The following is a 27,988-nucleotide window of genomic DNA, read 5'->3' on the forward strand; positions in this document are numbered from 1 at the left end:
TTTTGAGTGTCCTTGCAAAGAAAGGTGGCTATATTGGTCACTGATTTGTTTTTGTTTTGTTTTTGAATGTCAGAAATGTATATTTGTGAATGTTGAGATGTTATATTGGTTTCACTGGTAAAAATAAATAATTGAAATGGGTATATATTTGTTTTTGTTAAGTTGCCTAATAATTACGCACAGTAATAGTCACCTGCACACACAGATATCCCCCTAAAATAGCTAAAACTAAAAACAAACTAAAAACTACTTCCAAAAATTTTCAGCTTTGATATTAATGAGTTTTTTGGGTTCATTGAGAACATGGTTGTTGTTCAATAATAAAATTAATCCTCAAAAAATACAACTTGCCTAATAATTCTGCACTCCCTGTATATTGGGATTAAAGGTTAGCAGATGGTGGTCTGTGATAGGAAATGGTCGACAGTCAACATCAGAGAGAGAGCAGAGATAGGAGAATACAAGATCAATCGAGTGTCCATCATGGTGGGTAGGGAATAGGGCGGATAATGAGATGCCGAAGTAGTTAGTGAGTGAGAGAAGTTTAGAGGAAGCAGGGGCAGATGGGTTGTCAATAGGGATGTTGAAATCCCCCAGAATTAGAGTAGGTGTATTTGTAGAGAGAAAGTGAGGAAGCCAGGCAGCAAAGTTGTAAAGGAATTGAGAGGTTGGTCCAGGGGGGTGATAGATAACTGCCACTCTGAGAGAGAGGGGGGAGAACAGGCGGATGCAGTGGACTTTAAAGGAAGAAAAGGAGAGAGATGGAAATGGAGATATGTACTGATAGGAGCAAGAGGGGGAGAGTAAGATGCCAACACCGCCACCATGTCTCTCACCTGGCCTAGGTCTGTGGCTAAAGTGAAGAGCACCATGAGTGAGAGCAGCAATTGAAGCAATGTCAGAGGAAGATAGCCAGGTTTCAGTAATTGCTAAAAGGTTAAAAGCGTTGGAAATAAACAGGTCGTGAACAGTTGTAAGTTTGTTACAGACAGAGGGAGCATTCCAGTGGGCACAAGAAAAGAGAGGGGATAGGCGCTGTGTGTTAATGGAGATGAGATTGTTGGTATTGCGTGACCTAGAATTTTTTATGTGGGAGACGGAGCGAGAGTGTAAAAGTGTGGTGATTGCTGCAGGGCCAGGGTTAGGAGAGACATCACCAGCAGCAAGGAGTAGTAGCAGTGAGAGTGACAGAAGGTGAGAGTGAGATTTGTAGGAGCGTGTATGACTAGACACAGGAGAGTTAGAGGGGGAAGTGTTTCTAAGGAAACAGAGTAGTTCATGAGAGGACAGCATAGGGGATGAGAGAAGGGAGGGGGAGATGTGGATAGTGTGGGGATTGTTGTTATAGGGATATGCAGTGATTTTTAGGAGAAGGGCAGACAGAGAGAGCAGAAAAGACATGGGGAGCATTGTGTAGGTGTATAGTTATTAGGTTTACCTGTTAGTTGGTCTGCAGTTTCTAACTCCAAAGAGTAACTCTGCCACTTTTAATTAAAGAGCCACTTTAGACTCAGAGAGCCAAGGCTTAAATGAGCTTCTGGCTTGCAATGTGTAGTAATGAGTGTAATGGAATAATCCTGTGCGTCTGATTAAAAGCAGTTGGGCTAGCCAGGAGTTACACACTTGCAAATTAGAGGGGTGGGGGAGGGTGGCAGGATGCATTACAATTATACAAAGTATCTGATAAAATGATTATAGGTAGACAAGATGGAGACAGAGCAAATGGTTAACAGAGATTCTAGCAGGAATTAAAGGGACATTTAACAGCAGCCAGGGAGAGAGAGGAAGGAAGACATTACCAGAGATTCTAGCAGGAATTAAAGGGACATTTAACAGCAGCCAGGGAGAGAGAAGCAGGAAGACATTACCAGAGATTCTAGCAGGAATTAAAGGGACATTTAACAGCAGCCAGGGAGAGAGAGGCAGGAAGACATTACCTGTATAGAGATTAGATGAAGTAGCATTAGAAGCAGTGTGGATGTAGATGTACTCCAGTGAGTAACTCCAACACTTTTAATCAAAGATCCACTTTAGACTCAGAGAGCCAAGGCTCAAATGAGCTTCTGGCTTGCAATATGTAGTAATGAGTGTAATGGAATAATTCTGTGCAGCTGATTAAAAGCAGTTGGGCTAGCCAGGAGTTACACACTTGCAAATTAGAGGTGTGTGTGTGTGCGTGTGTGTGGATGTTGAGATGTTATATTGGTTTCACTGGTAAAAATAAATAATTGAAATGGGTATATATTTGTTTTTGTTAAGTTGCCTAATAATTACGCACAGTAATAGTCACCTGCACACACAGATATCCCCCTAAAATAGCTAAAACTAAAAACAAACTAAAAACTACTTCCAAAAATATTCAGCTTTGATATTAATGAGTTTTTTGGGTTCATTGAGAACATGGTTGTTGTTCAATAATAAAATTAATCCTCAAAAATACAACTTGCCTAATAATTCTGCACTCCCTGTATATTGGGATTAAAGGTTAGCAGATGGTGGTCTGTGATAGGAAATGGTCGACAGTCAACATCAGAGAGAGAGCAGAGATAGGAGAATACAAGATCAATCGAGTGTCCATCATGGTGGGTAGGGAATAGGGCGGATAATGAGATGCCGAAGTAGTTAGTGAGTGAGAGAAGTTTAGAGGAAGCAGGGGCAGATGGGTTGTCAATAGGGATGTTGAAATCCCCCAGAATTAGAGTAGGTGTATTTGTAGAGAGAAAGTGAGGAAGCCAGGCAGCAAAGTTGTAAAGGAATTGAGAGGTTGGTCCAGGGGGGTGATAGATAACTGCCACTCTGAGAGAGAAGGGGGAGAACAGGCGGATGCAGTGGACTTTAAAGGAAGAAAAGGAGAGAGATGGAAATGGAGATATGTACTGATAGGAGCAAGAGGGGGAGAGTAAGATGCCAACACCGCCACCATGTCTCTCACCTGGCCTAGGTCTGTGGCTAAAGTGAAGAGCACCATGAGTGAGAGCAGCAATGGAAGCAATGTCAGAGGAAGATAGCCAGGTTTCAGTAATTGCTAAAAGGTTAAAAGCGTTGGAAATAAACAGGTCGTGAACAGTTGTAAGTTTGTTACAGACAGAGGGAGCATTCCAGTGGGCACAAGAAAAGAGAGGGGATAGGCGCTGTGTGTTAATGGAGATGAGATTGTTGGTATTGCGTGACCTAGAATTTTTTATGTGGGAGACGGAGCGAGAGTGTAAAAGTGTGGTGATTGCTGCAGGGCCAGGGTTAGGAGAGACATCACCAGTAGCAAGGAGTAGTAGCAGTGAGAGTGACAGAAGGTGAGAGTGAGATTTGTAGGAGCGTGTATGACTAGACACAGGAGAGTTAGAGGGGAAAGTGTTTCTAAGGAAACAGAGTAGTTCATGAGAGGACAGCATAGGGGATGAGAGAAGGGAGGGGGAGATGTGGATAGTGTGGGGATTGTAGTTATAGGGATATGCAGTGATTTTTAGGAGAAGGGCAGACAGAGAGAGCAGAAAAGACATGGGGAGCATTGTGTAGGTGTATAGTTATTAGGTTTACCTGTTAGTTGGTCTGCAGTTTCTAACTCCAAAGAGTAACTCTGCCACTTTTAATTAAAGAGCCACTTTAGACTCAGAGAGACAAGGCTTAAATGAGGCTTGCAATGTGTAGTAATGAGTGTAATGGAATAATCCTGTGCGTCTGATTAAAAGCAGTTGGGCTAGCCAGGAGTTACACACTTGCAAATTAGAGGGGTGGGGGAGGGTGGCAGGATGCATTACAATTATACAAAGTATCTGATAAAATGATTACAGGTAGACAAGATGGAGACAGAGCAAATGGTTAACAGAGATTCTAGCAGGAATTAAAGGGACATTTAACAGCAGCCAGGGAGAGAGAGGAAGGAAGACATTACCAGAGATTCTAGCAGGAATTAAAGGGACATTTAACAGCAGCCAGGGAGAGAGAGAGGCAGGAAGATATTACCAGAGATTCGAGCAGGAATTAAAGGGACATTTAACAGCAGCCAGGGAGAGAGAGGTAGGAAGACAATACCAGAGATTCTTGCAGGAATTAAAGGTAACTTTATAGTGGCGGCAATATCGGGAGCTGCAGATTAGAAGTTAATACATTTATTTTGGTGTTGGGATGGCAGATTAGGGGTTAATAACTTTATTTAGGTGTTGGCGATGTCGGGGGCGGCGGATTAGGGGTGTTTAGACTTGGGGTTTATGTTAGGGTGTTAGGTTTAAACGTAACTTTTTTTCCCCATAGACATAGATGGGGTTGCGTTATGGCGATCGCCATTCTGTGCTCAGGTGTTAGTTTTTTTTTCTAACATGCTCTCCCCATTGATGTCTATGGGGAAAGCGTGCACGAGCACATCAAAGCAGCCCTTGGATTTTTTGTGATATGGAGCTCATCACAACCATATCGCATGCACAAGGCGGCTTTTCAAAAACTTGTAATGGCAGCGCTATGGAGGGTGAAATAACGCAACTTTTGTTGCGTTCGTTTCCCACCCTCTATAGCACAAACGTGTAATCTAGGTGTCTGTGTGTTTTTATATTAATTTATTTTTTAATTTTCAGTATTGTACTTGCACCCAGGCCTATCTGTGCTTAATGGCCTGTGACTCTGGGGACAGCGTAGCTTCCTGTGAGCACCCAGGGCTGAGCATGTTCAAGGTCATAAGATATTTACACACTGTACACAGTCCAGTCTGAGAGTGCAGTCCCCTTCCATGAGAGAGAGAGAGAGAAAGAAAAAGAGAGAGAGAGAGAGAGAGAGAGAGAGAGAGAGAGAGAGAAAGAAAAAGAGAGAGAGAATGCAGTTGGAAGCAACCTTCTAATTTTCTCATATTGTCAATTCATCTTAATTTTTTTGCTATCTGGATTTGAAAAGCAAGATTGTAATATTTAAAGATGTGACATTTTTTGTTCTCAACCTGGTTTGTTCTTGCTGATTTGTAGATGAATGCATCCACCATTAAACAAGTGCTGTCCATGGTTATGAACCAAAAATGAACATTTTCCTTAGCTTAGATTCCTTATCTTTCAAATAAAGATAGCAAGAGAACAAATATAAATTGCTAATATTAGAACATTATATATTGTCTTACAATTGCATGCTCTATCTGAATATTACAAGAAAATATTTGTGTTTAGTGTCCCTTTAATGAAAAATTTATATTTTTTTTTATAAAAGGAAACATGAGAATGAAAAAAATTACATAATCTAATGAAATTTCAAATTACTTTATTATCACATGCTATTTATGACTCATGAAATTTAAATGTTTGATTCTTGTACTTTTTAATAGAAGTAAGTTGTTTATGCCAAACTTGTGACTATATAGTGAATGTTTTTCTTTTTTTTATAGATTGACCCTTTAATAAGCAGAGTAAAGTATATCTTACCCATGCATTGAATTTGATCAACACGCATTTGTAACATTTGTATTATGTAAATAAAATAAGAACAAACTAACACCTAGATTATGAGTTATGCGCGCTATGGGGAAATTAACGAACGCAACAAAAGTTTTGTTATTTAACCCCCTATAGTGCAGCCATTACAAAGTGTCAAACAGCCGGCTTGTGTGTACGATATGGCCGCGTTAAGCTCCATCCCGCACACAATACAAGCGCTGTTTTGACGTGCTTGCGCACACTTCCCCCATAGACATCAATGGGGAGAGTGGGTCAGAAAAAAGCCTAACACCTGTGAAAAGCTCCATAACACAGTCCCATTGATGTCTATGGGGAAAAAAAATAATTATGTTTAAATCTAACACCCTAACATAAACCCTGAGTCTAAACACCCCTAATCTGCTGCCCCCAACATTGCTGCCACCTAAATAATGTTATTAACCCCTAATCTGCTGCTCCTGATATTGCCACCACCAAAATAAATCTAATAACCCCTAATCTGCCGCCCCCAACATCGCCACCATTATATTAAAGTGATTAACCCAATTCCCCTGCACCCCAACATCGCCCACACTATAACAAATTTATTAACCCCTATTCCACCGCTCCCCGACATCGCCCCCACTAAATAAAGTTATTAACCCTTAAACTTCTGGCCTCCCACATCACTGCCACTTAATAAATCTAATAACCCCAAAACCACCAGCCCCCCACATCGCAACAACCTAAATTAAACTATATATTAACCCCTAAACCTAACCCAAACCTAAACCTAACCGTAACCCTAAACCTAACCCTAACACCCCCTAATTTTAACATTATTAAAATAGAGCTAAATTAAAGTTACAATTATTAACTAAATAATTCCTATTTAAAACTAAATACATACTTATCTGTGAAATAAAACCTAAGCTAGCTACAATATAACTAATAGTTATATTTTAGCTAGCTTAGGTTTTATTTTTATTTACTAAAAAATAAGCTGCCTTATACTAAAACCTAACATTACAAAAAAAGAACAAACACTAAAATTACTAAAAATACAAAAACCTACTGTTACAAAAAATAACAAACAAAATTATTCATAACAATAAAAATTATTCCTATGCTAATTCCCTTTAAAAATAAACACCCTAAAATAAAAAAGCCTAATTCTATATAATAAAAGCCCAAGTGTGTTTGTCCGAAGCTGTCATGCGCAGTAGAGACAGCATGAGGACAAACACACCGGGCCTTTGAGTCCCTAGCTGATCTGCGGCAGAAGTGGGCGTGGCCAGCATGAAGGGGGCGTGGCCGGACATGAATTGTCGTGAAGGGGGCATGGCCATGCATGAAGGGGGCGTGGCTGGCCACGGTCACGCGATAGAATGGAGAGAGATAGAGGGGGAGAGATAGAGAGGGGAGGGAGATAGAGAGGGGGAGGAGAGAGAAGGGGAAGAGAGAGGGGAAGGGAGAGAGAGAGCTCAAAAGAGAGGGGGGAGAGAGACAGCAAAAGAGAGGGGGGAGAGAGACAGCAAAAGAGAATGGGGAGAGAGACAGCAAAAGAGAGGGGGGAGAGAGACAGCAAAAGAGAGAGGGGAAGAGAGACAGCAAAAGAGAGGGGGAGAGAGACAGCAAAAGAGAGGGCAACAGAGACAGCAAAAGAGAGGGGGAGAGAGACAGCAAAAGAGAGGGCGAGAGAGACAGCAAAAGAGAGGGGGGAAAGTGACAGCAAAAGAGAGAGGGGAAAAGAGACAGCAAAAGAGAGGGGAGAGAGACAGTGAAAGAGAGGGGGGAGAGACAGCAAAAGAGAGAGGGGGAGAGAGACAGCAAAAGATAGAGGGGGAGAGAGACAGCAAAAGATAGAGGGGGAGAGAGACAGAAAAAGAGAGGGGGAGAGAGACAGAAAAAGAGGGGGAGAGAGACAGCAAAAGAGAGAGGGGGGAGAGACAGCAAAAGAGAGGGGGGAGAGAGACAGCAAAAGAGAGGGGGAGAGAAACAGCAAAAGAGAGAGGGGGAGAGAGACAGCAAAAGAGAGGGGGGGAGAGAGACAGCAAAAGAGAGAGGGGGAGAGAGACAGCAAAATAGAGGGGGGAGAGTGACAGCAAAAGATAGAGGGGGAGAGAGAAAGCAAAAGAGAGGGGGGAGAGAGACAGCAAAAGAGAGAGGGGAGAGAGACAGCAAAAGAGAGGGGGGAGAGAGACAGCAAAAGAGAGGGGGGGGAGAGAGACAGCAAAAGAGAAAGGGGAAGAGAGACAGCAAAAGAGAGGGGGGAGAGAGACAGCAAAAGAGAGAGGGGAGAGAGACTGCAAAAGAGAGGGGGGAGAGAGACAGCAAAAGAGAGAGGGGGAGAGAGACAGCAAAAGAGAGAGGGGGAGAGAGACAGCAAAAGATTGGGGGGAGAGAGACAGCAAAAGATTGGGGGAGAGAGACAGCAAAAGAGAGGGGGAGAGAGACAGCAAAAGAGAGGGGGGAGAGAGACAGCAAAAGAGAGGGGGGAGAGAGACAGCAAAAGAGAGAGGGGGAGAGACAGCAAAGAGAGGGGGGGGAAAGAGACAGCAAAAGAGAGGGGGAGAGAGACAGCAAAAGAGAGGGGGGAAGAGAGACAGCAAAAGAGAGGGGGGGAGAAACAGCAAAAGAGAGGGGGGAAGAGAGACAGCAAAATAGAGGGGGAGAGAGACAGCAAAAGAGAGAGGGGGAGAGAGACAGCAAAAGAGAGGGGGAGAAAGGCAGCAAAAGAAAGGGGGGAGAGTGACAGCAAAAGAGAGAGGGGGAGAGAGACAGCAAAAGAGAGAGGGGGAGAGAGACAGCAAAAGAGAGGGGGGAGAGAGACAGCAAAATATAGAGGGGGAGAGAGACAGCAAAAGAGAGGGGGGAGAGAGACAGCAAAAGAGAGAGGGGGAGAGAGACAGCAAAAGAGAGGGGGGAGAGAGACAGCAAAAGAGAGGGGGGAGAGAGACAGCAAAAGAGAGGGGTGAGAGAGACAGCAAAAGAGAGAGGGGAAGAGAGACAGCAAAAGAGAGGGGGAGAGAGAGAGCGCAAAAGAGAGGGGGAGAGAGAGAGCGCAAAAGAGAGGGGGAGAGAGAACGCAAAAGAGAGGGGAGAGAGAGAGCGTAAAAGAGAGGGGGAAGAGAGAGAGCAAAAAGAGAAGGGGAGAGAGCGCAAAAGAGATTGGGGGATAGAGAGAGCAAAAAAGAGATGGGGGAGAGAGAGCGCAAAAGAGAGGGGGAGAGAGAGAGCGCAAAAGAGAGGGGGAGAGAGCTTAAAAGAGAGTGGGGAGAGAGAGAGCACAAAGAGAGGGGGAGAGAGAGCATAATAGAGAGGGGGAGAGAGAGAGCACAAAGAGAGGGGGAGAGAGAGAGCGCAAAAGAGAGGGGGAGAGAGACAGCAAAAGAGAGGGGGGAGAGAGACAGCAAAAGAGAGGGGGGGAGAGAGACAGCAAAAGAGAGAGGGGTACAATAGGATTCACAGCAGAGATTACCACAGATTTAGTATCATATAGACTCCAAATAGAGGATTCAGATAAGGATTATATCAAATATTTTAAAATGTTCCATATCATTCATACCTTAATATCTTTATTAATATACCTAGGAACCAACATTCACACAAAAGTAGCGAAGAAAAAGTTAAAAAACACTTAAACCCAGTCTTGTAATAATTAGTATGCTGTGAGATCATATAATTAACAAGTGCCTGCTGGCCAATTTCTAAAGTAAGCTAAGCCCTTACAATCCGAGGGCTGATTAACTTTTAACTTATATTCTAAGCAGGCACCAAAAGAGCTATTATTTGAAAACAATGTCAGTTAGACAAGGGTAAGCAAGTTAAAAACGGCAGACAGGAGAGACAGAGCTACTCCTGCTGGACCCCTGATGCGCGTTTCACAGAACGCTTCCTCAGAGGGGGTTATTATTTAACTCCAATTATCCCCCCATAACCTCTAATTCAAAAGAGAGAGGGGGAGAGAGACAGGAAAAGAGAGGGGGGAGAGAGACAGCAAAAGAGAGGGGGAGAGAGACAGCAAAAGAGAGGGGGAAGAGAGAGCGCAATAGAGGGGGGAGAGAGAGCGTGCAAAAGAGGGGGGGAAGAGCACAAAAGAGAGGGGGAGAGAGACAGCAAAAGAGAGGGGGGACACAGACAGCAAAAGAGAGGGGGAGAGAGACAGCACAAGAGAGAGGGGGAGAGAGACAGGAAAAGAGAGGGGGGGGAGAGAGACAGCAAAAGAGAGGGGGAGAGAGACAGCAAGCAAAAGAGAGGGGGGAAGAGAGACAGCAAAAGAGAGGGGGGAGAGAGACAGCAAAAGAGAGGGTGGAGAGAGACAGCAAAAGATAGAGGGGGAGAGAGACAGAAAAAGAGAGGAGGAGAGAGAGCGCAAAAGAGAGGGGGGAAGAGAGAGCGCAAAAGAGGGGGGAGAGAGAGAGTGCAAAAGAGAGGGGGGAAGAGCACAAAAGAGAGGGGGGAGAGCACAAAAGAGAGGGGTGGAGAGAGAGCGCAAAAGAGAGGTGGAAGAGAGAGCGCAAAAGAGGGGAGGGAGAGAGCGCAAAAGAGAGGAGAGAGAGAGAGCACAAAGAGAGGGGGAGAGAGAGAGCGTAAAAGAGAGGGGGGAGAGAGAGAGCAAAAAAGAGAGGGGAAGAGAACGCAAAAGAGATTGGGGGAGAGAGAGAGCACAAAAGAGATGGGGGAGAGATAGCGCAAAAGAGAGGGGGAGAGAGAGAGCGTAAAAGAGAGTGGGGATAGAGAGAGCACAAAAGAGAGGGGGGAGAGAGAGCACAATAGAGAGGGGGAGAGAGAGAGCACAAAGAGAGGGGGAGAGAGAGAGCACAAAGAGAGGGGGAGAGAGAGCGCAAAAGAGAGGGGGAGAGAGACAGCAAAAGAGAGGGGGGAGAGAGACAGCAAAAGAGAGGGGGTAGAGAGACAGCAAAAGAGAGAGGGGGAGAGAGACAGCAAAAGAGAGGGGGGAGAGAGACAGCAAAAGAGAGGGGGAGAGAGACAGCAAAAGAGAGGGGGGGAAGAGAGACAGCAAAAGAGAGTGGGAGAGAGACAGCAAAAGAGAGGGGAGAGAGAGACAGCAAAAGAGAGAGGGGGGAGAGAGACAGCAAAAGAGAGGGGGGAGAGAGACAGCAAAAGATAGAGGGGGAGAGAGACAGGAAAAGAGAGGGGGGAGAGAGACAGCAAAAGAGAAGGGGAGAGAGACAGCAAAAGAGAAGGGGGAAGAGAGACAGCAAAAGAGAGGGGGGAGCGAGACAGCAAAAGAGAGGGGGGAGAGAGACAGCAAAAGAGAGAGGGGGGAGAGAGACAGCAAAAGAGAGAGGGGGAGAGAGACAGCAAAAGAGAGAGGGGGGGAGAGAGACAGCAAAAGAGAGAGGGGGAGAGAGACAACAAAAGAGAGGGGGGAGAGAGACAGCAAAAGATAGAGGGGGAGAGAGACAGCAAAAGATAGAGGGGGAGAGAGACAGCAAAAGAGAAGAGGAATAGAGACAGCAAAAGAGAGAGGGGGAGAGAGACAGCAAAAGAGAGAGGGGAAGAGAGACAGCAAAAGAGAGAGGGGGAGAGAGACAGCAAAAGAGAGAGGGGGAGAGAGACAGCAAAAGAGAGGGGGAGAGAGACAGCAAAAGAGAGGGGGAGAGAAACAGCAAAAGAGAGAGGGGGAGAGAGACAGCAAAAGAGAGGGGGAAGAGAGCACAAAAGAGAGGGGGGAGAGAGAGCACAATAGAGAGGGGGGAAGAGAGAGTGCAAAAGAGGGGGGAGAGAGTGCGCAAAAGAGAGGGGGGAAGAGCACAAAAGAGAGGGGGGAGAGCGCAAAAGAGAGGGGTGGAGAGAGAGCGCAAAAGAGAGGTGGAAGAGAGAGCGCAAAAGAGGGGAGGGAGGGAGAGAGCGCAAAAGAGAGGAGAGAGAGAGCACAAAGAGAGGGGGAGAGAGAGAGAGCGCAAAAGAGAGGGGGGAGAGAGAACGCAAAAGAGAGGGGAGAGAGAGACCGTAAAAGAGAGGGGGAGAGAGCAAAAAAGACAGGGGGAGAGAGCAAAAAAGAGATTGGGGGAGAGAGAGAGCACAAAAGATATGGGGGAGAGAGAGCGTAAAAGAGAGGGGGAGAGAGAGAGCACAAAAGGGAGGGGGAGAGAGAGAGCGTAAAAGAAAGTGGGGAGAGAGCACAAAAGAGTGGGGGGAGAGAGAGCACAATAGAGAGGGGGAGAGAGCACAAAGAGAGGGGGAGAGAGAGCGAAAAAGAGAGGGGGGAGAGAGCGTAAAAGAGAGAGGAGAGAGAGAGAGCGTAAAAGAGAGAGGGGAGAGAGAGAGCAAAAAAGAGAGGGGGAGAGAGCGCAAAAGAGATTGGGGGAGAGAGAGAGCACAAAATAGATGGGGGAGAGAGAGCACAAAAGAGAGGCGGAGAGAAAGAGTGCAAAAGAGAGGGGGAGAGAGAGAGCGCAAAAGAGAGGGGGAGAGACAGAGCGTAAAAGAGAGTGGGGAGAGAGAGAGCACAAAAGAGAGGGGGGAGAGAGAGCGCAATAGAGAGGGGGAGAGAGCGCAAAAGGGAGGGGGGAGAGAAAGATCTCAAAAGAGAGGGGGGAGAGAGAGCGCAAAAGGGAGGGGGAACAGAGAGAGTGCAAAAGAGAGGGGGGAGAGAGAGAGCTCAAAAGAGAGGGGGAGAGAGAGAAAGCTCAAAAGAGAGGGGGAGAGAAAGAGCAAAAGAGAGGGGGAAGGAGAGAGCGCAAGGGGTGGGACCGCTGTACTGCAAAAAATGGCCCATGTGAACGGGCTTTAGGACTAGTCTAGAATAAACTTTCAAGGGCCTTTTGTAGGGCATTGCCCTAAAGTTAACAGCTCTTTTGCTACAAAACAAAACAAACACCTCCTACGAGTATACAAACCCCCACCCCGAAACCCACAAAATAAAAATAAAGTAAAACCTAATCTACCCATTGCCCTGTAAAGGGCATTTATATGGGCATTGCCCTTAAAGGGGCATTTAGCTCTTTTTTATACCCTTAAAAGGGCATTAAGCTCTTTTATAAAAAGCTCAAGCCCTAATCTAAAAAAACACCCCAAAATGAAAAAAATATATTACACTAAATAACAAACAAATTATCAAAAATAATAAAAATTATACCCATTTAAAAAAAAACACCCCAAAATAAAATCCTAATCTAAAATAAACTACCAATAGCCCTTAAAAGGACCTTTTGTAGGGCATTGCCCTAAGTTAAACAGCTCTTTTACCTGAAGAAAAAAAAATACAAAGACCCACTAACATTACAAACCCCCCCAAACCCACAAAATAAAAAAAAAATATATCTTAAAAAAAAACTAAGCTAACCATTGCCCTGAAAAGGGAATTTGCATGGGCATTGCCCTTAAAAGAGCATTTAGCTCTTTTGCTATGCCCTGAAAAGTGCATTTAGCTCTTTTACCAAAAGCCCAATCCCTAAACTAAAAAAAAAACCCACCCAGAAAAAACCTTAAAAAAAAACTATCATTAACCCCCGAAGATCCACTTACAGTTTTTGAAGCCCCGCTTAAACGATCTTCATCCAGGCAGCGAGAAGTCTTCATCCAGACGGCATCTTGTATTTTCATCCAGGCGGTGAAGTCCTCATTCAGGGGACAAGAAGTCTTCATCCAGGCACCTCTTCTATTTTCACCCAGGCGGCATTTTCTAACTTCATTCCGGCGGCGCGGAGCAGGTCCATCCTGAAGACATCCGGCACGGAGCATCCTCTTCAAACGGTCACCGCCGTACACTGAATCTTAAATGCAAGGTGTGCAATTTAAGATGGCGTCCCTTGCATTCCTTTTGACTGATTTGATTTTGGATATTCAAATTAGCTGATAGGATGAGAGCTTCTGAAATTCTATTGGCTGTTCAAATCAGCCAATAGAATTTCATTAGCTCTCATCCTATTGGCTTATTTGAACAGCCAATAGGATTTACGTAGCTCTCATCCTATAGGCTGATTTGAATTTCCAAAATCAAATCAGCCAATAGGAATGCAAGGGACTCCATCTTGAATTGCGTACCTTGCATTGAAGATTCAGTGCACGACAGCGACATATGAAGAGGATACTCCGCGCCGGATGTCTTCAGGATGGACCCGCTCTGCCGGGATGAAGATAGAAGATGCCGTCTGGATGAAGATAGAAAAGGACGCCTGGATAAAGACTTCTCGCCGCCTGGATGAGGACTTCGTCGCCTGGATGAAGATAGAAGAGGCTGCCTGGATGAACACTTCTCACTGCCTGGATGAGGACTTCACCACCTGAATGAAGATCGTTCAAGCAGGACTTTCAAAAACTGTAAGTAGATCTTTGGGGGTTAGTGATAGGTTTTTTTTTAAGTTTAGGGTTTGCGCTATTGGCAAAAGAGCTAAATACCCTTTTTAGGGCTAAGCAAAAGAGCTAAATGTCCTTTTAAGGGCAATGCCCATACAAATGTCCTTTTCAGGGCAATGGTTTGCTTAGTTTTTTAAGGTAGTTGTTTTTATTTTGTGGGTATGGGGGGTTTGGGTTTGTAATGTTAGTGGGTCTTTGTATTTTTTTTTACAGTAAAAGAGCTGTTTAACTTAGGGCAATGCCCTACAAAAGGCCCTTTTATGGGCTATTTGTAGTTTATTGTAGGCTAGGTTTTTTTATTTTGGGTGGGCTTTTTTATTTTTATAGGGCTATTAGATTAGGTGTAATTCTTTTTTTATTTTTTTCATTATTTAGTGTTTGTTATTTTTTGTAATTTAGTATTTTTAAATTTTTTGTATTTAGATAGTTTGTCATTTTTAGAGTAGTGTTAGGATTTTTTTAATGTGTATTTTAATTTAATTTAATTGGTAGTTAGTTTAATTTTAGTTTAATACTTATATTATTTTAATTGTTAGTTTACACTTAGTTTTTTTAATTTGACAGGTAAGTTTTAATGTAATTTAAGATAGGGAAATTGTAATTTTAATATAAAGTTAGGGGGCGTTAGGTTTAGGGGTACTAGTTTAAATTAGTTTATTGGGATGTGGGGGGTTTCAGTTTAGGGGTTAATAGTTTAATTTAGTATACTTCATTGTGGGGGGGCTTGAAGTTTAGGGGTTAATAGGTTTATTATAGTGGCGGCGGTGTAGGGCTTAATAATATTAGTATAGTGGGGCGATGTGGGCAGACGGCAGATTAGGGGTTAATAATATTTAAATTGTGTTTGCGATGCAAGAGGGCAGTGGTTTAGGGGTTAATAACTATATTATAGTGGTGACAATGTTAGAGAGTGACGGAATATGGGTTAATAAATGTTATAAGTGGCGGCAATGTTGGGAGCAGCAGATTAGGGGTTAATAACTTTAATATAGTATTTGCAGGAGGGCCTCAGTTTAGGGGTTAATAGGTAGTTTATGGGTGTTTAGTGTGCTTTGTAACAGTTTAGTTATGAGTTTTATGTGACAGTTTTGTAGTGTAAAACTCAGAACTACTGCTCTCAGATTGTGAAACAGATTTTGTCAGTATAGGCTGTAATGCAAGCTTTTTAGCCTCACCGCAAAACTCGTAATGGCCGCACTATGGATGTCCCATGAAAAAACATAAATTTTACGTATGCAGGACTGATGTTGCATTACAGGTTAAAAGGATTGCGGTATAGCTATACCGACAAGACTTGTAATGGCTGCAGTGCTGTTTTAATGCTAAAATTACCATTTTGTCAGCGTACATCAACGCACAACTCGTAATCTAGGTGAAACACATTTATTTGGCTTGAATATAATTTATTGATATATTCTGAAAACAAGAAAAAATATAATACAAATTACATGCATAAGAAAAAAATAAATACAAATTTGATTTTAAATAAATTGATATAAAAAACTAAAATAAGTGTTCTAGTCTTTTGCATACTTAGAGGCATTGGGAGATTGTGGGGGAGATCTCTTCCCTGCTGACCGGCCATGAATTAACATAAAAAGAGTTCTGTTAAAATACCGGTTGTCTTCGTTTGCCCTCTCCCTACGATCCAATTTACCCTGCTCTACAGCTACCCTAGCCCTGTCTACAGCTAACCTCTCCCTATCGTAATTTAACCTATCACTGCCCCTCTGTCTTTCATATACAAATCTTTCTCTAAATCTATTCTTCCTCTTTCTATTCTCAGTCTTTCCCTCTCTAAATCTAATCTTTCTCTATCTACTTAAATGCCCCTCTATAATATCTGCCCCTGTTGCTCGACAGATAACCTCAATGCCCCATGAAACTCATGGTGATCAGCCCTGTACTGCCTGGCCAGATTTAACATTTCACGAACTGCTTCATCTTCATTTATTTGAAGCAGTTCATGGCCAGGATCAGCATAGCCATGAGCTGCTGGGGAAGGAGCAGAAGGGGCAGGAGGGGCACCAGGGTTCAGAGCAGCTGGGTCTTCTGGGACAGGAGGGGCAGCAGGGATGAGAGCATCTGTATCCTATGTTCCCTGGGAGATTTCCTGCTCCTTGGATTCCTGATATCGGTTCTCCTTCTCCACAATTGCTCTCATCTCTGCAAGACACTTGGTGATTAGACATGTGCGGTTCGTTTCGGATTTATTCGGAAATTCGGAAAACTCGGTAAATTCGGAGATTCGGATCAATTCTAATTTCCGAATAAAAATACTTCCGAATCTACCGAACGAATCTGAAATAGCTGCCGTATCTCCGAATAAATCCGAATTAGCTCGGTAAAATTCGGCATTTCCCCATAGGAAACAATGGGGAGTTTCGGATGAAAAAAAAACACTGCAGAGACATTGTTTCCTATGGGGAAACAATAAGTCTGCACCTAACACCCTAACATGTACCCCGAGTCTCTAAACACCCCTAATCTAACACTTATTAACCCCTAATCTATCGCTCCCACTATCGCTAACACCTGCATTATCTTATTAACCCCTAATCTGCCGACCGGATATCGCCGCCACTATAATAAATGTATTAACCCCTAAACCGCCGCACTCTCGCCTCGCAAACACTATAATAAATTTCATTAACCGCTAATCTGCCCCCCCCAACGTCGCCGCAATCTAACTACAAGTATTAACCCCTAATCTGATGACCGGACATCACTGCAACCTACATTATAGCTATTAACCCCTAATCTGCTGTCCCTAACACCGCCGACCCCTACATTATAGTTATTAACCCCTAATCTGCCCCCCCCCCAAATTGCCGCAATCCTAACTACAAGTATTAACCCCTAATCTGCCGACCGGACATCGCCGCCACCTACATTATAGCTATTAACCCCAATCTGCTGTCCCTAACATCGCCGACCCCTACATTATAGTTATTAACCCCTAATATGCCCCCCCAACGTCGCCGCAATCTAACTACAAGTATTAACCCCTAATCTGCCGACCGGACACCGCCGCCACCTACATTATAGCTATTAACCCCTAATCTGCTGTCCCTAACATCGCCGACCCCTACATTATAGTTATTAACCCCTAATCTGCCCCTCCCAACGTCGCCGCAATCCTAACTACAAGTATTAACCCCTAATCTGCCGACGGGACATCACCGCCACCTACATTATAGCTATTAACCCTTAATCTGCTGTCCCTAACATCGCCGACCCCTACATTATAGTTATTGACCCCTAATCTGCCCCCCCCCAACATCGCCACAATCTAACTACAAGTATTAACCCCTAATCTGTCGACCGGACATCGCCGCCACTATAATAAATGTATTAACCCCTAAACCGCCGCACTCCCGCCTCGCAAACACTATAATAAATTTTATTAACCCCTAATCTGCCCTCCCTAACATCGCCGCCACCTACCTACAATTATTAACCCCTAATCTCCCGCCCCCAACGTCACTGCTACTATAATAAGATTATTAACCCCTAAATCCAAGTCTAACCCTAACACCCCCTAACTTAAACATAATTTAAATAAAAATAAATAAATTTACTATAATTAAATAAATTAATCCTATTTAAAACTTAATACTTACCTGTAAAATAAACCCTAAGCTAGCTACAATATAACTAATAGTTACATTGTAGCTATCTTAGGGTTTATTTTTATTTTACAGGCAAGTTTGTATTTATTTTAACTAGGTACAATAGTTATTAAATAGTTAATAACTATTTAATAACTACCTAGCTAAAATAAATACAAATTTACCTGTAAAATAAATCCTAACCTAAGTTACAATTACACCTAACACTACACTATCATTAAATAAATTAAATAAATGAATCCTATTTAAAACTAAATACTTACCTGTAAAATAAACCCTAATATAGCTGCAATATAACTAATAGTTACATTGTAGCTATTTTAGGATTTATATTTATTTTACAGGCAACTTTGTATTTATTTTAACTAGGTACAATAGCTATTAAATAGTTATTGACTATTTAATAGCTACCTAGTTACAATAATTACAAAATTACCTGTAAAATAAATCCTAACCTAAGTTACAATTAAACCTAACACTACACTATCATTAAATAAATTATTTACAAGTACCTACAATTATCTACAATTAAATAAACTAAACTAAAGTACAAAAAAAAACACTAAATTACAAAAAAAACAAACACTAAATTACAAAAAATAAAAAAATATTACAAGAATTTTAAACTAATTACACCTAATCTAAGCCCCCTAATAAAATAACAAAGCCCCCCAAAATAAAAAATGCCATACCCTATACTAAATTACAAAAGTTAACAGCTCTATTACCTTACCAGCCCTTAAAAAGGCCTTTTGCGGGGCATGCCCCAAAGAAAACAGCTCTTTTGCCTGTAAAAAAAACACCCCCCCCCCAACATTACAACCCACCACCCACATGCCCCTACCCTAACCCAAACCCCCTTAAATAAACCTAACACTACCCCCCTGAAGATCTCCCTACCTTGAGTTGTGTTCACCCAGCTGGGCCGAAGTCTTCATCCGATGGGGCAGAAGAGGACATCCAGACCGGCAGAAGTCTTCATCCAAGCGGGGCAAGAAGAGGTCTTCCATCCATCAGAAAAGTAACAAAATAAAAAAAAAAACTAAATTACCAAAAATAATAAAATATTACAATAATTTTAAACTAATTACACCTAATCTAAGCCCCCTACTAGCTATTAATATAGCTACAATATAACTAATAGTTACATTGTAGCTATTTTATGATTTATATTTATTTTACAGGCAACTTTGTATTTATTTTAACTAGGTGCAATAGTTATTAAATAGTTAATAACTATTAAATAACTACCTAGCTAAAATAAATACAAATTGACCTGTAAAATAAATCCTAACCTAAGTTACAATTAAACCTAACACTACACTATCATTAAATTAATTAAATAAATGAATCCTATTTAAAACTAAATACTTACCTGTAAAATAAACCCTAATATAGCTGCAATATAACTAAGAGTTACATTGTAGCTATTTTTTGATTTATATTTATTTTACGGGCAACTTTGTATTTATTTTAACTAGGTACAATAGCTATTAAATAGTTATTGACTATTTAATAGCTACCTAGTTAAAATAATTACAAAATTACCTGTAAAATAAATCCTAACCTAAGTTACAATTAAACCTAACACTACACTATCATTAAATAAATTAACTACAAGTACCTACAATTAAATACAATTAAATAAACTAAACTAAAGTACAAAAAAACACTAAATTACAAAAAAAAAAATATTACAAGAATTTTAAACTAATTACACCTAATCTAAGCCCCCTAATAAAATTACAAAGCCCCCCAAAATAAAAAAAATGCCCTACCCTATACTAAATTACAAAAGTTAACAGCTTTATTACCTTAACAGCCCTTAAAAGGGCCTTTTGCTGGGCATGCCCCAAAGAAAACAGCTCTTTTGCCTGTAAAAAAAAATACAATAACCCCCCCACATTACAACCCACCACCCACATACCCCTACTCTAACCCAAACCCCCCTTAAATAAACCTAACACTACCCCCCTGAAGATCTTCCTACCTTGAGTCGTGTTCACCCAGCTTGGCCGAAGTCTTCATCCGATGGGGTAGAAGAGGACATCCAGACCGGCAGAAGTCTTCATCCAAGCAGGGCAAGAAGAGGTCTTCCATCCATCAGAAAAGTACCAAAAAACAAACACTAAATTACCAAAAATAATAAAATATTACAATAATTTTAAACTAATTACACCTAATCTAAGCCCCCTACTAGCTATTAATATAGCTACAATATAACTAATAGTTATATTGTAGCTATTTTAGGATTTATATTTATTTTACAGGCAACTTTGTATTTATTTTAACTAGGTACAATAGTTATTAAATAGTTAATAACTATTTAATAACTACCTAGCTAAAATCAATACAAATTTACCTGTAAAATAAATCCTAACCTAAGTTACAATTACACCTAACACTACACAATCATTAAATTAATTAAATAAATGAATCCTATTTAAAACTAAATACTTACCTGTAAAATAAACCCTAATATAGCTACAATATAACTAATAGTTACATTGTAGCTATTTTAGGATTTATATTTATTTTACAGGCAACTTTGTATTTATTTTAACTAGGTAAAATAGCTATTAAATAGAAATTTACTGTTTAATAGCTACCTAGTTAAAATAATTACAAAATTACCTGTAAAATAAATCCTAACCTAAGTTACAATTAAACCTACCACTAAACTATCATTAAATAAATTAAATAAATTAACTACAAGTACCTACAATTAAATACAATGAAATAAACTAAACTAAAGTACAAAAAAAACAAACACTAAATTACAAAAAATAAAAAAATATTACAAGAATTTTAAACTAAGTACACCTAATCTAAGCCCCCTAATAAAGTAACAAAGCCCCCCAAAATAAAAAAATGCCCTACACTATACTAAATTACAAAAGTTAACAGCTCTATTACCTTACCAGCCCTTAAAAGGGCCTTTTGCGGGGCATGCCCCAAAGAAAACAGCTCTTTTGCCTGTAAAAAAAATCACATTACCCCCCCCACATTACAACCCACCACCCACATACCCCTACTCTAACCCAAACCCCCCTTAAATAAACCTAACACTACCCCCCTGAAGATCTCCCTACCTTGAGTCGTGTTCACCCAGCCGGGCCGAAGTCTTCATCCGATGGGGCAGAAGAGGACATCCAGACCGGCAGAAATCTTCATCCAAGCGGAGCAAGAAGAGGTCTTCCATCCATCAGAAGTCTTGATCCAGACGGCATCTTCTATGTTCATCCATCCGGAGCAGAGCGGCAGCATCCTGAATACATCTGACGCGGAGCATCCTCTTCTTTCTTGATCCGACTACTAAATGACTGTACCTTTAAGTGACGTCATCCAAGATGGCGTCCCTTGAATTCCGATTGGTTGATAGGATTCTATCAGCCAATCGGAATTAAGGTAGGAAAATCTGATTGGCTGTTTCAATCAGCCAATCAGATTCAAGTTCAATCTGAATGGCTGATCCAATCAGCCAATCAAATTGACCTTGCATTCTATTGGCTGATCGGAACAGCCAAAAGAATGCGAGGTCAATCTGATTGGCTGATTGGATCAGCCAATCGGATTGAACTTGAATCTGATTGGCTGATTGAATCAGCCAATCAGATTTTTTCCTACCTTAATTCCGATTGGCTGATAGAATCTTATCAGCCAATCGGAATTCAAGGGACGCCATCTTGGATGACGTCACTTAAAGGTACAGTCATTTAGTCGTCGGATCAAGAAAGAAGAGGATGCTCCGCGTCAGATGTATTCAGGATGCTGCCGCTCCGCTCCGGATGGATAAACATAGAAGATGCCGCCTGGATCAAGACTTCTGATGGATGGAAGACCTCTTCTTGCCCCGCTTGGATGAAGACTTCTGCCGGTCTGGATGTCCTCTTCTGCCCCATCGGATGAAGACTTCGGCCCGGCTGGGTGAACACGACTCAAGGTAGGGAGATCTTCAGGGGGGTAGTGTTAGGTTTATTTAAGGGGGGTTTGGGTTAGAGTAGGGGTATGTGGGTGGTGGGTTGTAATGTGGGGGGGGTATTGTGTTTTTTTTTACAGGCAAAAGAGCTGTTTTCTTTGGGGCATGCCCCGCAAAAGGCCCTTTGAAGGGCTGGTAAGGTAATAGAGCTGTTAACTTTTGTAACTTAGTATAGGGTAGGGCATTTTTTTATTTTGGGGGGCTTTGTTATTTTATTAGGGGGTTTAGATTAGGTGTACTTAGTTTAAAATTCTTGTAATATTTTTTTATTTTTTGTAATTTGGTGTTTGTTTTTTTTGTACTTTAGTTTAGTTTATTTCATTGTATTTAATTGTAGGTACTTGTAGTTAATTTATTTAATTTATTTAATGATAGTGTAGTGTTAGGTTTAATTGTAACTTAGGTTAGGATTTATTTTACAGGTAATTTTGTAATTATTTTAACTAGGTAGCTATTAAACAGTAAATATCTATTTAATAGCTATTTTACCTAGTTAAAATAAATACAAAGTTGCCTGTAAAATAAATATAAATCCTAAAATAGCTACAATGTAACGATTAGTTATAGTGTAGCTATATTAGGATTTATTTTACAGGTAAGTATTTAGTTTTAAATAGGATTCATTTAATTAATTAATTTAATGATAGTGTAGTGTTAGGTGTAATTGTAACTTAGGTTAGGATTTATTTTACAGGTAAATTTGTATTTATTTTAGCTAGGTAGTTATTAAATAGTTATTAACTATTTAATAACTATTGTACCTAGTTAAAATAAATACAAAGTTGCCTGTAAAATAAATATAAATCCTAAAATAGCTACAATGTAACTATTAGTTATATTGTAGCTATATAGCTATATTAATAGCTAGTAGGGGGCTTAGATTAGGTGTAATTAGTTTAAAATTATTGTAATATTTTATTATTTTTGGTAATTTAGTGTTTGTTTGTTTTTTGGTACTTTTCTGATGGATGGAAGACCTCTTCTTGCCCTGCTTGGATGAAGACTTCTGCCGGTCTGGATGTCCTCTTCTGCCCCATTTGATGAAGACTTCGGCCCAGCTGGGTGAACACGACTCAAGGTAGGGAGATCTTCAGGGGGGTAGTGTTAGGTTTATTTAAGGGGGGGTTGGGTTAGAGTAGGGGTATGTGGGTGGTGGGTTGTAATGTGGGGGGGAATGTTTTTTTTTTTACAGGCAAAAGAGCTGTTTTCTTTGGGGCATGCCCTGCAAAAGGCCCTTTTAAGGGCTGGTAAGGTAATAGAGCTGTTAACTTTTGTAATTTAGTATAGGGTAGGGTATTTTTTTTATTTTGGGGGGCTTTGTTATTTTATTAGGGGGCTTAGATTAGGTGTAATTAGTTTAAAATTCTTGTAATATTTGTTTTATTTTTTGTAATTTAGTGGGGTTTTTTGTACTTTAGTTTAGTTTATTTAATTGTATTTAATTGTAGGTACTTGTAGTTAATTTATTTAATGATAGTGTAGTGTTAGGTTTAATTGTAACTTAGGTTAGGATTTATTTTACAGGTAATTTTGTAATTATTTTAACTAGGTAGCTATTAAATAGTCAATATCTATTTAATAGCTATTTTACCTAGTAAAAATAAATAAAAAATTGTCTGTAAAATAAATATAAATCCTAAAATAGCTACAATGTAACTATTAGTTATATTGCAGCTATATTAGGGTTTATTTTACAGGTAAGTATTTTGTTTTAAATAGGATTCATTTATTTAATTAATTTAATGAGAGTGTAGTGTTAGGTGTAATTGTAACTTAGGTTAGGATTTATTTTACAGGTAAATTTGTATTTATTTTAGCTAGGTAGTTATTAAATAGTTATTAACTATTTAATAACTATTGTACCTAGTTAAAATAAATGCAAAGTTGCCTGTAAAATAAATATAAATCCTAAAATATCTTCAATGTAACTATTAGTTATATTGTAGCTATATTAATAGCTAGTAGGGGGCTTAGATTAGGTGTAATTAGTTTAAAATTATTGTAATATTTTATTATTTTTGGTAATTTAGTGTTTGTTTGTTTTTTGGTACTTTTCTGATGGATGGAAGACCTCTTCTTGCCCTGCTTTGATGAAGACTTCTGCCGGTCTGGATGTCCTCTTCTGCCCCATCGGATGAAGACTTCGGCCGGCTGGGTGAACACCACTCAAGGTAGGGAGAACTTCAGGGGGGTAGTGTTAGGTTTATTTAAGGGGGGTTTGGGTTAGAGTAGGGGTATGTGGGTGGTGTGTTGTAATGTTGGGGGTGGTATTTTTTTTTACAGGCAAAAGAGCTGTTTTCTTTGGGGCATGCCCCACAAAAGGCCCTTTTAAGGGCTGGTAAGGTAATAGAGCTGTTAACTTTTGTAATTTAGTATAGGGTAGGGCATTTTTTTTATTTTGGGGGGCTTTGTTATTTTATTAGGGGGCTTAGATTAGCTGTAATTAGTTTAAAATTGCCGGTCTGGATGTCCTCTTCTGCCCCATCGGATGAAGACTTCGGCCCGGCTGGGTGAACATGACTCAAGGTAGGGAGATCTTCAGGGGGGTAGTGTTAGGTTTATTTAAGGGGGGTTTGGGTTAGAGTAGGGGTATGTGGGTGGTGGGTTGTAATGTTGGGGGGTGGTATTGTGTTTTTTTTTTACAGGCAAAAGAGCTGTTTTCTTTGGGGCATGCCCCGCAAAAGGCCCTTTTAAGGGCTGGTAAGGCAATAGAGCTGTTAACTTTTGTAATTTAGTATAGGGTAGGGCATTTTTTATTTTGGGGGCTTTGTTATTTTATTAGGGGGCTTAGATTAGGTGTAATTAGTTTAAAATTCTTGTAATATTTTTTTTATTTTTTGTAATTTAGTGTTTGTTTGTTTTTTGTAATTTAGTGTTTGTTTGTTTTTTGTACTTTAGTTTAGTTTATTTAATTGTAGATAATTGTAGGTACTTGTAGTTAATTTATTTAATGATAGTGTAGTGTTAGGTTTAATTGTAACTTAGGTTAGGATTTATTTTACAGGTAATTTTGTAATTATTTTAACTAGGTAGCTATTAAATAGTCAATAACTATTTAATAGCTATTTTACCTAGTTAAAATAAATACAAAGTTGCCTGTAAAATAAATATAAATCCTAAAACAGCTACAATGTAACTATTAGTTATATTGTAGCTATATTAGGGTTTATTTTACAGGTAAGTATTTAGTTTTAAATAGGATTCATTTATTTAATTAATTTAATGATAGTGTAGTGTTAGGTGTAATTGTAACTTAGGTTAGGATTTATTTTATAGGTAAATTTGTATTTATTTTAGCTAGGTAGTTATTAAATAGTTATTAACTATTTAATAACTATTGTACCTAGTTAAAATAAATACAAACTTGCCTGTAAAATAAAAATAAACCCTAAAATAGCTACAATGTAACTATTAGTTATATTGTAGCTACCTTAGGGTTTATTTTATAGGTAAGTATTTAGTTTTAAATAGGATTCATTTATTTAATTATAGTAAATTTATTTCGTTTTATTTAAATTATATTTAAGTTAGGGGGTGTTAGGGTTAGGGTTAGACTTAGCTTTAGGGGTTAATAACCTTATTATAGTAGCGGCGACGTTGGGGGTGGGAGATTAGGGGTTAATAATTGTAGGTAGGTGGCGGTGATGTTAAGGAGGGCAGATTATTGGTTAATAAAGTTTATTATAGTGTTTGCCAGGCGGGAGTGCAGCGGTTTAGGGGTTAATACATTTATTATAGTGGCGGCGATGTCCAGTCGGCAGATTAGGGGTTAATACTTGTAGTTAGGTTGCAGCGACATTGGGGGGGCAGATTAGGGGTTAATAACTATAATGTAGGGGTCGGCGATGTTAGGGACAGCAGATTAGGGGTTAATAGCTATAATGTAGGTGGCGGCGATGTCCGGTCGGCAGATTAGGGGTTAATACTTGTAATTAGGATTGCGGCGACGTTGGGTTTGGGGCAGATTAGGGGTTAATAACTATAATTTAGGGGTCGACGACGTTAGGGACAGCAGATTAGGTGTTAATAGCTATAATGTAGGGTGCGCTCGATGTCCGGTCGGCAGATTAGGGGTTAATACTTGTAGTTAGATTGCGGCGACGTTGGGGGGGGCAGATTAGGGGTTAATAACTATAATGTAGGGGTCGGCGATGTCCGGTCAGCAGATTAGGGGTTGATTAGGGGTTAATACTTGTAGTTAGATTGCGGCGACGTTGGGGGGGGGCAGATTAGGGGTTAATAACTATAATGTAGTGGTTGGTGATGTTAGGGACAGCAGATTAAGGGTTAATAGCTATAATGTAGTTGGCGGCGATGTCCGGTCGGCAGATTAGGGGTTAATACTTGTAGTTAGGTTACGGTGACGTTGGGGGGCAGATTAGGGGTTAATAACTATAATGTAGGGGTCGGCGATGTTAGGGACAGCAGATTAGGGGTTAATAGCTATAATGTAGGTTGCGGCGATGTCCGGTCGGCAGATTAGGGGTTAATACTTGTAGTTAGGATTGCGGCGACGTTGGGGGGGGGCAGATTAGGGGTTAATAACTATAATGTAAGGGTCGGCGATTTTAGGGACAGCAGATTAGGGGTTAATAGCTATAATGTAGGTGGCAGCGGTGTCCGGTCGGCAGATTAGGGGTTAAATAATTTTATTATAGGGTTTGCGATGTGGGGGGGGCCTCGGTTTAGTGGTTCATAGGTAGTTTATGGGTGTTAGTGTACTAAATGGGTGTTAGTGTACTGAAACATACCGAATTTCGGAACCGAATCAAACCGAATAGAACCGAATTCAGCCGAATTTATTAGAATCCGAAGAAATCCGAAACGAATTTATTTGAATCCGAAGAAATCCGAAAGAAATTCATTCAAATTTTGCTGAATTTGATTCGATCCGAACCGAAATTCGAAAAGTCTGAATCGATCCGAACCGAAAACTAACCAAATTTTTTAGCCATGCACATGTCTATTGGTGATCTCCTCAGATAAATCATGTGCACATCTGGTATCTAAAGAACTGGGACAATAAATATATTATAATCACACGTAATGTAAAGTGAAAGATTAAAGGCATGGGAAAGTAAACATATATCTTTCATGATTCATATAAAGAGTATAAATGTAAGACACTGTATTTTAACATGCACGATTCCGATAATTAATGTTATCTTAAAGGGATATTCCATCAAAGTTTTGAATCCACATGCATGCATTTCATTTTTAAACAACAGCATTTTAATTTTTGCTATATACATGTAGTAACAAAAGTGCTTCTAATAAAAGTTATAGCTGTTTCTGGGCGGAGTTAACTTCCGTTCTGAGTAGTCACAGTGGAGTGGAGCTCTGCAAAGTAAAACTGTTATAACTTGATTTTTTTCTGGACAAAAGCCTTGAAACCTGCTAATATTAACCCTCACTAATCCACTTGACCTGTGGGACCGCTTGCGGGTCCTTTTTTTTAATTTTTTTTATAATTTTTTCTATAAAAAAGCGGTACTTTCAACAGGAGCTGTACAATAGCGCCGGAGAGACCTGGGGACACTGCGAGCAACATTTACTCACCACGCAGCCTTATATTAAGTTTGACACATATTGCAGCTACAACCCAGCTCTGGAGGGTTGGGGCTCCACTCCGGAGCTGAAGGGGTGACATCCGCTTTGACTCCCAGGCGGCGACATAAGAACCAAGAAGGAGCACAAGCCTACCTTCCATGTGACAGCACTCGAGCCCTCACAGAAGTTGCCGGTGAGTTTTCTGGCCATAGCAGCTTTCAGGAGCCGTGTTCTGGTAGTGAGGAGGTGGAGGATCGAGGTGGTAAGAATAGTAGGCCATCATTACCATATGCTAAGCAGTGTGCCTGTGGCATGAAAAACCGCCATCTTACCTCCCCTAAGGCCTGCAGAGGATAGTGCCGTGGCAGACCCGACCGGCCTCATTACTCATCCCTGTCCGCATCTCCCCCAAGACTGTATATATGGTGGCAATACTGAGAGTGTAAGGGCCCAGGGAATAGCATTAAATCTTGCAATATCCCTTCCATCAAGGTTAAGAATAAGCCGCAGACAGGATTATCTTGGGGACTAAGCTAATATAACCCACAGTACGAGGAAGAGTCTAGGTCAGGGAAATACTCCTAGTATAAAAACCATTCTTTCGTTTGCTATATGATCCCAGGCTTGTGAGTTATACAGGGTAACTTCGACACAATAAAAACTTTCATAGCAGGGATAAAAGCCTGGTTAAAACCTGTGTCACTTACTTTTATTTGCTGGAGGGGCTCTGATATTGTAGTGTTATTCTAAGTTGCTGGGCATATTTCAAATGAGAGACTTCCAATTTTTTCTTGGGGACTGCCTGCAACAAATTGTGCAAAAAGGAGTGGTACACTATGCCAATCATTTTGCTAAACTTCATGAAACAAAAGCACTTTAGGGAAATGTATTAACTGACTGCCTATTTTATTGAAGATAGCCCTAGAGTATATCCATATAGTGTGCCTTGCAAAGACTCTCTCTTTTGTCCCCACCTGCACACCTGAGTGCCCAGTGATAACAGGCCCATCCTGTATCTATCTTGACCAGAACCAGCGGGAAACAGGCCATCAGTTTTCTCCTGCGGATCAAGCTACAGCTAATACAAGCCTCTCTCCTACCATTTCCCACTGAGG

This window comes from Bombina bombina, chromosome 3, assembly GCF_027579735.1.
Source record: "Bombina bombina isolate aBomBom1 chromosome 3, aBomBom1.pri, whole genome shotgun sequence".
Taxonomy (NCBI): Eukaryota; Metazoa; Chordata; class Amphibia; order Anura; family Bombinatoridae; genus Bombina; species Bombina bombina.